General features: G+C 39.9%; 1 protein-coding gene and 1 long non-coding RNA gene across 3 annotated transcripts in view; one reads left to right on the top strand and one right to left on the bottom strand.

The window, feature by feature from the left end:
- The window catches only part of GRIK1 (glutamate ionotropic receptor kainate type subunit 1), a 166,443-nt gene that overhangs the window by 32,785 nt on the left and 121,322 nt on the right, over window positions 1-12,336 (top strand). The window lies entirely within an intron of this gene.
- LOC148055710 (uncharacterized) lies at window positions 6,702-9,919 on the bottom strand. The gene is made up of 3 exons (XR_015704989.1): window positions 9,814-9,919; window positions 8,562-8,649; window positions 6,702-8,380 (listed from the first exon to the last, which is right to left on the bottom strand). It is a non-coding gene; the product is annotated as an uncharacterized LOC148055710 (long non-coding RNA).

Below are 12,336 nucleotides of genomic sequence, written 5' to 3'. Positions count from 1 at the left end.
TATAAAAAGAGGAAAATCGAAAACTACAAGTATCAGATCTGTCTGTACTCAAAAATTCTTTTGACCCAAAAAATTCAAATTTAACCTAAAAAATGCATTATTTGCTGTCGTGGCAATATAAGGAAATTTTTTGTGTTAATAAATCCATGATTTTACATCATACTTAAGACAAAATAAAAAACAGTTTCCAAATTAGCAAAATTAATTAAAATGTAATTATGTGTGACCTACCCTGAACTGATGTTCCTGATGAGCTGAGCTAATCCTGCGCCAGTTTCAACCTGAACGGAATTGAAATGTAAAAGTCAGAACCCTAGGAAGCTGAATACTTGGAGAATTTTGAGTAGATGCAGACACTGAAATGAGACATTTCCTGGAGTGTTATAGGCCCAACCAAAAGGCCATAGAAATCTTTATGCCTTATAACTCAAATATATTTTTTGAACACTTAAAAATGAAAATAATTTTCTTCTGAAACTAAGTGTGACTTTATTAGGTGAAAAGTAACTACTTCGGCGTATTTCAGAAGGACCTAGGTATGGATCTGAGCTCTTGCTGTGGAATCCTCACTGTGTTTCCATGGACAATTCTCGGAGGGATAGGAGTTGGTAATTACTCTTTGCATCCTTTCCTGGTGCCAGTGAAAGTCTCTGTGGGCAGAGTATATACAGAATACAAATTCCCTTTCCAGAATCAGTTTCTTTTTTCCTCACAATCCTGGAATGAATAGGAGAGGTAAAGGTCAGAGTTCAGGCCAAACTAATTAGTTATATCCTTAAACAATAATGGATCGATATCCTAATACAGAGGCTGCTGTTTTTTCCCCTCTGTGTAGGATGTCCCTTTTAAACCTTTCTGTTTCTTTATCCAGATTGTCAGACAGCTCCACTTCGAGAAGCATTGACGGAGGAAAAGTGATCATTAATCCTGGCTTAACATCTCATTCAGGTGTTTGTGCCAGCATGCCTGATACATATTTTGGATCCTCTCTTGAGTGTGGAGGTGAAGACAGGCTGAGAGATGTAACATCCTGAGGCAAAAAAAAAAATGGGCAGATTATTTTTCAGTGTCTTTTCTTTTCTGAAAAACAATGCACTGTGTTACAGGCACATAATGACACTGCTGATATGCAACATTTCTGTTCTGATTAATTTACTGCATGGATGAGATCATTCTGTATTGCAAGATGTCTTAAATGATGGTTCTGAATGTTTGGCAGGGCTGTTATAAAACATTGTTCTGGAAAGTAGTATATTCAAAATTCACAACATGGGTTTTTTTCACTCTTGCTAGACCATATGCAAGTAGACAGTTTGCATCAGGCCCCCGGTGCCTACTTCTGAACTACTGCCTAAATAGGGAATATTTTGATAAAAGCAAAAAGCTTTCTGATGGCATTTCATGCCCCATTAGAAACTCGAGGACCAATCACTAATAAGGTTATACCAAATGTGTACTTATTCATGTTCTTTTTTCTCACTGTGCAAACATTTCCAGCCTTCGCCCATTATGAATGTTACAGTGTATGATGTGCGAATCAATCCTATCTGTGCAGACACAGCAGAATGAAAGGTATAATGATGTGGGAGTGAAGTGTCAATGCATAATTCATATCTGACAGCGCGCTCTGTGGAGTGCTATCCAGCAGCCTTCCATGGCAGAGAGGTCCTCACGCGCTCGGGAAATTCATCTGCATCAGCTCATTGTGTTTCTGCTTGGGTGGCAAGCTCATCATTTAGGATGAGTGAAACGCCATTCAGAGGCACTGCTGTAGTGGAGAATAAGGACAACGTAGTTCTGCGCTACCCCGTGGAGACCTTTTAGCCCAAAAAACTCATCTGGTGGAGAGTTTCTCCTCTAGGTCAAAAAACCCCACCTCTAGCAAAGATCTAAACCCCTTCAACACAGTAATTTAGTGTTACCAAATTACAGAACAGAATAGAATATTTCAGTTCGAAGGCACCCACAACGACTAGTAGTCCAACTGCCTGACCGCTTCGGGGCTGACCAAAAGTTAAAGCATGTTGTTAAGGGCATTGCCCAAATGCCTCTCAAACACTGCCAGCCATGGGGCATCGACCAGCTCTCTAGGAAGCCTGTTCCAGTGTTTGATCACCCTCTCAGTAAAGAAATACTTCCTCATGTCAAGTCTTAAAACTTGTTATAAACTAGTAAACACCCTCTCAGTTCGATCCTGCAAGTGCTAGCACCCTGACCTGGTGGGGCTGAAGAGGTTACCAAAGCGAAGGGGTGCAGTTGGCTCTGTAGGTGGCTGCTGTCTGCAACCTGCAGCAAAACAGAAAATTCATGAGCTAAAGTTCTTTCCTCAGTTCACTTGAGCATGTTTATATATTATAAAACTTAGAACCATCAGATTGTCAGCATATTTAAATCAACACCATGCACTGAAAGCTAGTGGAGCTGTGCCAATTTACACCTCAGCAGTGATCTCCCAAACAGTCATTATGTATTGGCATAAGATAAGGACCCAGAGCTTGGTCTCGCACTAGGAAGCAGTGGGAACAGATCCTGATTTTGACCCAAAAGATTCAGTTGCAGCTGAGTGCACTTTGTGAATCTCTTTGAATTTGAAATTTCATTTTATCGATGGGCTTTTTTTTAAACCTTTACTTTTCTGAATGAATGCTTTTGTGTACCATGCTTAGTGATTCCTTTCTATTCCAGGATCATAATAACAAGGTTTATTATGTTCTAACGCAGTGTGTTGTGACAATATTGGAAAATTATTGTTTTGTTTCTCCTAAACTCAAGGTTTTTTGTAACAGTAATAATAATAAAAGACATACAGGCTGATGAATTATCTACCATATCAAACTGTAGCACAATGGAATCTGGAATAGCTGAGAGAGTAAAACTGAAAAATATCTCAATTTACAAGTGAAACACTAACACATACTAAACTCTTGCTGCAGTATTCCTCATCTAATTTTTAGTTTTGTCTTTGCAAGCAGACAAGACTCACGCTGCTTAGGTGATGAATTTTAAGCAGATTGTAGGGATATTCAGCGCAGGCTTTCTCTGGAACACATAAATTGCGTTCTTTGTGCAGGTTCAGGCTCAGAGGAAAGCAGTACTTCTCAGTCTGGTACAAGATGTATTTCCAAAGGAATAAATAATCACTATTGGTGCACAGCTAGATAATAGCTAACTTCTTGTATAATGTATCAGGTAGAATAATTTGAAATGAAATTGCTACCGCTGACTACGTGCAGTTAACATTTTTCAGTATATAATTCTTGTGAGGTTTACAACTTCGGCCATGGGAGTTGGAGTAGTCATAATTTGTTTCGATTTACACTAGTGGGCAGCTGCATCATCTGAAGGCATAGCAAGAAATGTACACTAGCATCTGTTTTTCACCTAAGTTACAGCTTATCTCATCCTGAGATCATGGGAAGGAGGAATAGGAACAGTGGTATGGCAGAGAGAGGTGCAGCGCTCCAAGCCTGGACCTGTGCTAGTTTTCGTAGATGTGGATGCTGCTGCATCTGATCTACTGTGGCCTCTGTCAAGGCAAATTCCTCACCTGGGATCCCAATACTTCTTGGGCCGGAACCCCAGCTGTTCTGGGATTTTTGTAAGCAGAAACTGTCAACTGTGCAGTTTTGAGAGATGGCTATCCTCAAACCCTTGACATCCTTCCTACTAGTGAGAGGATTTAAATCTGAGTCTCCATCTCAGCTCACATGGTATTGTGCATCGTCCACCTTCCCCCTCTGAAACTAAATTCTCATGAACATAAGGAGCATGGGTAAGTAACGGTTATTTAAAGAAATTCCTCAGTAAAGGTAGTGATATTAATTTTCTGTCACCATAGCAAATATTTATGTCTTACAAAAGGTTGTATCTATTCTGGGAGATAGGGCATGCTATTTAACATCTCTTAAGCTTGCTGAACTACTTTGTATTGAACCCCATACACCCTTTAAATTTCACCAGTTCTAGGGCATGTTAAAGATCCAGTGCTTTATCTGCCTGGATTTGGAGGCAGTTGGCACATTCGAGCATCCTGCGCTACTTGAAATCATGTTCACAACAAAACGTGAAGCCTCAAAATAGGACCCTGATGGGATTTTAGATGTGCATATGCCCTTCGCTGGCCCTCTGTGTGGGGGTGAGCTCCAAGCAAAGCTGGGTGGCTACTTACCTCTCAGTTCCTCACAAGCCAATACGCCAACAGAGTGGGCTTTTAATACTAGGCTCTGATTTCCGTTTCAGCAAGCAAGAATACAGAGAATAGCATTAAGTACATTGTAAGTGAAAAAGAAATTGAAGGATTGTTCTGGTTTTTCAGATAAAGTGTTGCACTGCTAAAGATTTGAGAGGTTGTGTAAAGGCTGGTCATTTAGTTTTGTTATTCACCTTTGTCTCATCAGGCTACAAGGTTTGAGGGCAGAAACCATTTCTCTGTGTGTGCTTATACAACATAAAGAAAATACTGATTTTTCCTGTACCTCTGACTGACCTTCAGAACTGCCCAAACTACTTGATTGGTTTAAGTGAAAAAAAAATCTTTTCAGGGGAAACTAGTATAAAAGACCAAATGAGGGTAAGTGTGCTTCAGATGTCAGACTATGGTGCAGGACCTCTGAGCTAGAGAAGTAGTTTTTGAGGAGCTGGTGCTAAATCACGATTACAGCTCTTTGCAGCATCTCAACCTGCCTCTTAAAGAATGACGCAGATCCCCAGATCGTGCCACCTATGTACAGTGAAGAACTTAAAAAGGGGAGGGCTGGGGGGAGCAGTGTTGAATACCTGCGAGAGCAGGTTTTGCGGGAGAAACCCCATAAGAGTCACCTCTTGATGGGAGTCAGTGTCTAGATGGCAAACAGTATTGATAAGGTGCCCATAAAATAATAAATACTATTTTCAAGGGAGTTAAGATGTACACTGTTGTATACAGTCCTCACCTAGTCTGCGTTCTGAGGAGCATACACCTGGAAATAGTGAGCAAATCAGCTCTTCTAGCCTTTCTGGGACCATCACTGCCTGGGAAGTTTGCATTAGGCTAAGTAAAGGAAGAAAGAGGAACATTAAATAGGAAAGGAAAATGACAGCAGAGTTGGTCAAGGGACATTTGAAGAACCAGCCCCCCACCCCTTCCCATAAATAAATAACTTATGCAAATCTGTTTGCCTTTCCTTACTATTCATCTGCCATATGCTCTGTATCCTCATTGGATTCTTTTCATGCTTTCCTGTGCGCAGAATTAACATGAATCCTCACTTTGTACTGCAAAATTGTGAAGGCAATTTAGCTTTGATTAATTCTAGTTGCGAGTGAATGAGAAACATGCATGAGGGGCAGTTACTCTTTAATGTCTGCTAAATCCCAAAGTTCCTACTACAAAAATATTAATCATTATCTTCACAATTGCATACAGTAAAACGCAGCGCTTGCTGATTATGGGGGAAATCATTTTATCAGTTGCAATTGGGAAAGTAGTGCTTAATGTTATTACACTGAGGATGTCTAGAATGAAAAGGTACTTTTCTGTGCAAACGCCCTTGAGGAATGTAAGAGGAAAAGACCAGGAAAACCTACAGGACTTTTCTTCCATGCATTCCCTCTGCTTTCCAGCTCATTTGGTGTTACAGAAGGCTGCGGAGAGGTGGTATCTTTGATTACCTGATACTCCTGGAAAAAAATGGTCAAGCTCTTAGATGCATAGCTCCTTCCACATGATTTCGTAGTGTGAACATCTCTGCTGTGCCTCCACACAAATCCTCTTTCCAAGTTTGAGCGATAAGGCATCCTGCCAATGGGATTCTTTCCTTAATAAAGATTATTGCAGTTAATTTGATTATGAATTAAAATGTCATTAATTCTCTGGTAATGTAAGTAGATTCAAAATGAAGCTTTGCCCAAAGAAGATGTGATGAAGAGTCACTGCAGGGATCCATATTTATTGTGCCCCCCTGATTCTGTATCAGATTTACCCAGAATAAAACAGCCTTTTCCTATCCTAACCTCCAGGTTCTCTTTGGGTTCTGAAACTCAAGGGGGTTTCTTTCCTCTCACTCATCATCATTCTAAGTAGCCAAATTATGCCCTCAGGTCACTTTGTGCAACCCTATTACCTTCAAAGTGAATCCAGTGATGTACAGCCTTATTAGATTTGAGGGAGTTTGCATAGGTTTCTCCAAAGGCACAGTCTGAAAGTAATGGAGTTATAGAATATTACATTAGCTGCAGAATATCTTTCTGCTGATGCTGGGAAGGACCCAGCTATATTGTCAAAGCCTTGGTGGCTTTTTTCAAGGGGGAAGAAAATATTTAGAAGAAAAACATAATATGAAGTAAGTGGGACACAGTATTTACATGGGTTTGGTCCATTTTTACAGCCCATTTGAAGCTGATTCACATTTTCTTACCAACATTTCTATTAAGCTAAGGTTTCAGTAAAATAAGGAGTTGAGTTACTAGGGGAGATTTACATTTACATGCTGCATCTTTTATATGTCTACTAAAGAAGGCATTCTGAAGCATAGCATCCCAAATGATTCAGGCATCAGATTAAAGAGCTATTCAGAAGCGCTAAGCAAAAGTAAACATCAGAAATCACGTGTCACAGTCAGAGGAAAATGAAGGATGTATTAAAGGCAGCTTACTTTTTAATAAGAGTTCTAATTACTTTTTCTTACATTATGTCAACATTACCATAGGAAATCAAATGCCTCATCACCTTATGTGTCCTTTTAAAAAGTGCACTTTTTCCTCTGTCTTTTCAAACATTTTCTGGAAGGTAAATGCTCAGTAAGTTCTTCAAGCTGGCAGTGCTGCCATGCCAGTTGTTCTTCATGCTGGCAATGCTGCCATCCTATTACATGACGTCATTTTGAACATCTGTTTTGAGGAGCTCCAGTTACAACTCCGTGGCCATGAAGTCCAGTGGAACTGGACACTGGTCAGTGTCTCAGGAGAATAACATCCATGCCAAGCTGACTGAAATACCATTTGATTTTGGTAATATCTATGGTCTTCGGGTTTTCATTCTGTGCCATACCTTCTACTTTTTCTCTGACTAGATTATAAATTCTTTGGTTCCTCTCACATAGATTGTGCAGCGCCTGGTGCAGGAGAGTCTCAAGGCTCAGCTGGAGCAGTAAGGTAATAGTTATCTTCACTTCAGAGCCAAATGCTGGCAAAGTTTGGACTTGACCGTAGTTTTGAAAATTTTAAATTTTAGTGAACACTTAAACAGCTTTAAATTTTAGTAAACACTTGTGCTTATTCAACTTCATCTAATTTGTAAGTGGAATTTCAATATGCATATCGATTAATTTTTGTCCATTTTTTAAATGGAGAGATGCAAAATATAGTATGAAAAAAAGACAGTGATAGCCTGCTGTGTCTCATATTCAGGCCACATGCAATTTAAGAAGAGCTACAAAGAAGCATTCTTCTCCTCTGTGGGAATGAGGTAAACACTGATCAAGTTCAGTAAAACTTGTCTCTAATCAGACTGAAGTAATTTTTCCAAATGGCTCTATAAATTAAAATATTTGCTCTGTCATAAGCACCAGGGGAAGACAGATTGTAACACATTCACCATAAAAGGTCAGCAGACCCAAATGAAAATGCAGAAACATCAATTGTTTCCATTCACTAATCATATATAATTGGTCTGGCTCACCTGAACTAGAACACATTTGTTATTATAATGCATAATTAAAGTTCTTTTCATTTTGCTGCTTTCCAGTTACAATTATTTTTCTTTTAACAAATGTATGAAAAGGAAACTTCTTGTAAAAATGAAGATACATTTGACAAATTAGTATAATTAAGAAAATGTCCCTGAAAGAGGAAAAAATTTGTAAGTATGAACATTTTCAGTTCCAGATTACTTATTGACTGTCCTCTGTGAATTCCATGAGACAGAAGAAATTCTGATTTTGTCTCCTATGGATGCATTCAATTTTCTGTTTAATTTTAACATGCAGTCAGGCGTATTGGGGAACCAACATTCTGAATTAAATCATTAAAGGACAGGGCTAATTCTGATTATGACTGAGAAGTGTAGCATTAAAATGACGTGTAAAGACAGCAATAAACAGTATAAAGCTATAATTCTCTTCAGTAACTTGAGGAGATACCATAAAGCTACGGAGCACTAAATGTTTTTGTGTTCAACAGCATTAAGGAGGTCTATCACATAATGTGCCATGAATAGGACATTTTATGTTGTCCATTGCTCTGTGATATCTTCTTGCCACTACATATTTTCTGTTAGCAAGAAGACTACAGAGATCCTTCGCTGGACCTTGCCCAGTCTTCTTTTTTTTCCAGCAGATAATTGTAAGAATTAAAACTTGGAATTTTCTGTAGTTCCACATGCACAGCAGAGTGACAACATTGCCTGTGGGAAATGAAATTGTACAAATCAAAATGGCCAAAACATTTACATCTTTGTTTTGCTTTTCACCTTTAAATCTTCTCACGCTTTGGTTTTGCTCTTAGAAAAATAGATTTCTCCCCTTCTTCTTCCCATTTCTCTTGTACTAAAATGTCCCTCAAACACACAGCGTCCCCTACCTCACCTGAATTTTCCCAGTCCCACATCCTCCTTCCAGTTCCTTGACTAAGCTGTGTGCGCCATGTCAGGGGTTCTTTTCTTATATATTGTACCTAGACAAAATAGATTAAAGTAAAACATGAGATAACACACTTTGGAAAAAAAAGTTCCTTTCAAATTGAAACTAAAGTGAGATAATATTTTAAGGCAAAGCTAAAGGTATTGCTTTCAGGAGGAATGTAATGCCAGTGAGAGATTGTCGTGGTTTAACCCCAGCCAGCAACTAAGCACCACGCAGCCGCTCGCTTACTCCCCACCAGTAGGATGGGGGAGAGAATCAGAAGGGTAAAAGGGAGAAAACTCGTGGGTTGAGATAAGAACAGTTTAATAACTGAAGTAAAATAAATTAGAACAGTTCAATAGGCAAAGCAAAAACCGTGCACGCAAACAAAGCAAAGCAAGGAATTAATTCCCTGCTTCCCATGGGCAGGCAGGTGTTCAGCCATCTCCAGGAAAGCAGGGCTCCATCACACGTTACAGTTACTTGGGAAGACAAACGTCGTCATACCCAATGTCCCCCCTCCCTTCCTTCTTCTTCCCCCAGCTTATATACTGAGCATGACATCATATGGTATGGAATAGCCCCTTTGGCCAGTCTGGGTCAGCACCCTCCCGTCTGTGCCCCTTCCCAGCTTCTTGTGCACCCGGCAGAGCAGGGGAGGCTGAAAAGTCCTTGACCAGTGTGAGCGCCACTTAGCAACTATCTAGCAACAGCTTAGCACGACTTAGCAAGAACCAAAGCATCAGCCTATCATCGACATTGTTCTCATCCTAAACCCAAAACACAGCCCCATACCGGCTACCAAGACAAAAGTTAACTCTATCCCCGCTGAAACCAGGACAGAGATATTGTATTTTAGCCTTGGAGACACAATTTTTCAGAGCAACCCCAGCCCCCTGTAACAATACAATGTGTCTCTGTGAAAGCAAGTGGTTGAGGGGAATGGGAATATGGACACTTTTCTCCAAAACCTGACTGTGAAGTGAAGACCAAAGGTGAAGATCTCTGACTTACTCAGGCCTTGCTAGTCTCAGTCTGTGAGAAAAAACTAATAACTGGTACTGCCATATGCACCATCCCATACTCCCACTGTTTCAGCCTTACCCTTTCTGGGCATGAACAAAGAAATCCCACCCTCAAAATGATGGCCATGCACCGATCGCAAGCTCTGCCATCACTTAAAAAAAGTTTCTGCCTGAAGTCTTATTCCACCTACTTTGTTTGTTTGTTACCACTGCAAGCTTCTTTCAAGGCAGCTTTTTCTGCAAATGTGAAACGATGACACAGCACTAACTGCTACCTGAGTCTGCCAAGCCCATCTCCAGAGGAGAATAAGCTAAATTTGAACAAAGCAGCCTCTTTTAAGCTAAATCAAAGAAAGAAACCACTGCAGCTGGTCCCAGTTAACCATGAATGCAAAACAGGTGCTTTATTAATACAAAAGTTTAAGTGATATCTCACATTCTGACCTACATGTATTTTGTCTTTTTCTGGTGTATAGCTACTTCCTGTAACTTAAAGCTAAATTTAAAATTTTAGAAGTGTTTATAATTTTTAAATAATGTTGTTAAAGTCAGTGATGGGTTAGAGAATTATTAGTATCTTAAGGAATCTAAGATTAAAGTTTATGATATTAAAAAAAATGTATGCAGTCATTAACGTAATTTTGAAGTGTAAAGCCTGTCTAATCTAATTTACTATTACAGCATGATATATAATTTTGACTAATTAAATGTCTCTAATCTTTTTGCAAGCTTAAGCTTCAATTAACCAATATTTACTTTCTTAAAATAAGATTAAATACCTTGGTTTCCAAGGAAAATCTTTAAAAAATCTAGCATCCCAATTTCAATTGAAGCAATGCAGTGCAGGGTTACTGAGAGCCATTTTAGAGAATCAAAATGCGTTCAGTGATTGAGTACAGCATTTACATAAGGAGGACTTTTAAACCTCTAAAATGGATTTAATAGAATGTTTTAGGTGCAATACTGTGGCAGCACTGTTATCCAGAATTTAGGATGTAGAAAAAGAAAATGGCTTTATTCTTGTCTGTTTGTGCAGCACACAATGTAAGGCAGGTCTAAGCTCATTAGCAAGATGCTTTAAGGTTCACCTTCCATAGGTTTTCACCACAAAACAGAATGGATAATAACTATTTCTGTGTGCAAAAGAGGAGACACCACAAAAAGAAAATGCAGCATGACTGGAGGGCAATTTATTAAAATCTTCAACACTGTTAACTGTAGAATGAAAGTTGCATTTACAAACCATGGAATGCATCAGGCAAGACAAGATATTAATAATGATAAACAAACTAGAAAGCAGAAAACTTCTTAGCAGAAACAAGCTGAGGCATCACAGCAAAACTGTTTAAAAATGTGTCTGCTATCAGATATTTCATGCAGCACAGCAGCAATTCATACTTAAGGCTTGTCAAATCTACCTATTCTCTGTATAATAAAATACCCCCAAACCAACACAAGCCGTTTTTAAACAGTCACGAAAAGGAGAGGCAAGAGCCTGGAAATCATTGCCTGTCATTTCCAGCTGAATGATGAGACCATATAAATGCAGCTTCTCTTCCCCTGAAGAGTGGCTGGCAATCCTGAGCAGTCACTCCTTTCTGCTCCCGCTCTCCCTCACCCCTGTCTTAACCTCTGTCATTTCTTAGGGGAGGGGGAGTGAGGGGAAGAGAGGGTTTTTTTCCCTAATCCCTTCTAAGAGCTTGTCTTTTAATTTGTGAGCAAGAAAGAGCCTGTCAGGATGGGAGGCTGCTCAAGAACCTCATTTTCATTACTGTCTGTTTTATTAATTCATATCCACTTATATGTGCTGCTGGTTGTGTCCTTTGGCCTTTGCCTCCCTAAGTATCAGACCCCTCCATGCCACCAAAAAGTGGTTTTAGAAAGAGAAACCTTGTTCTTTTGCAGCCTTTATTTTGCTCTGTGATCAAGTCTTTCTCATCTGTTCTCTACTCGGAAGACGGATTTTCCACCTCCTGAGCATCCTGGCAAGGCATCTCTGCACACCTTTTTGGAATATATAGGTGATGAGGATTGTGTGCTGTCTTCCTGGTGAGCTCTCACCAATACCTAATGTAATCCCACAAGTATTTTACTCTCTCTAGGGGACAGAGCTTAACAGAGGTGTCCAAAGATTTCATTTTCCTTGCTCATAGGAGCACAGTCATTGAAGAAAATAAATTTCTACATAAACACCAGTCTACTGCAATTTTGCTACTTTATTACGAGCCCCAGAAACTGCTCTTCATTCAAAAGGGAACACTCCCTTTCAGCAGCAGCTGTGGAAGTTCAGTATCACTCCGAGGTAAATCAGGCTGCTTCTTGTCCAGTCACCATCTGGCTACTGATTGCATAAAACAGAATCAGAGGTTTATTTTGTAAGAGCTACAGACAAAAGACAAGCTTGTCAGGAGGAACGGAAGGGAGGATGACTCATTGAAAAACAAGGTTTCAGAAAAGCCAAAATTGTTAGTACATTCAGGTCTATGGTTTTGAAGAGTGTTCACTTTAGTATTTTCACATGTGGGGTAGATTCATAAATTACGACACCGCTGACAGAAGAGGAAGGCAGGTGCTCTCCCCAGGCTCTCCGCAGCTTGCACGTAGGGCAGGGTGCTGGGCCAGGTCCCAGCTCTGTCCCCGAGAGTCTCCGCTTGCCTCTCCCCCATCCCGCCCCAGCATCTCCACCCTTGGAAGCATCTCTCAGCAGTTGCACT

Source organism: Nipponia nippon, unplaced genomic scaffold (assembly GCF_047370975.1).
Source record: "Nipponia nippon isolate SJK-2023a ecotype South Korea unplaced genomic scaffold, ASM4737097v1 scaffold_2, whole genome shotgun sequence".
Classification (NCBI taxonomy): Eukaryota; Metazoa; Chordata; class Aves; order Pelecaniformes; family Threskiornithidae; genus Nipponia; species Nipponia nippon.
The sequence above is the reverse complement of the archived record's forward strand: the minus strand, read 5'-3'. Positions and strand labels throughout refer to the sequence as shown.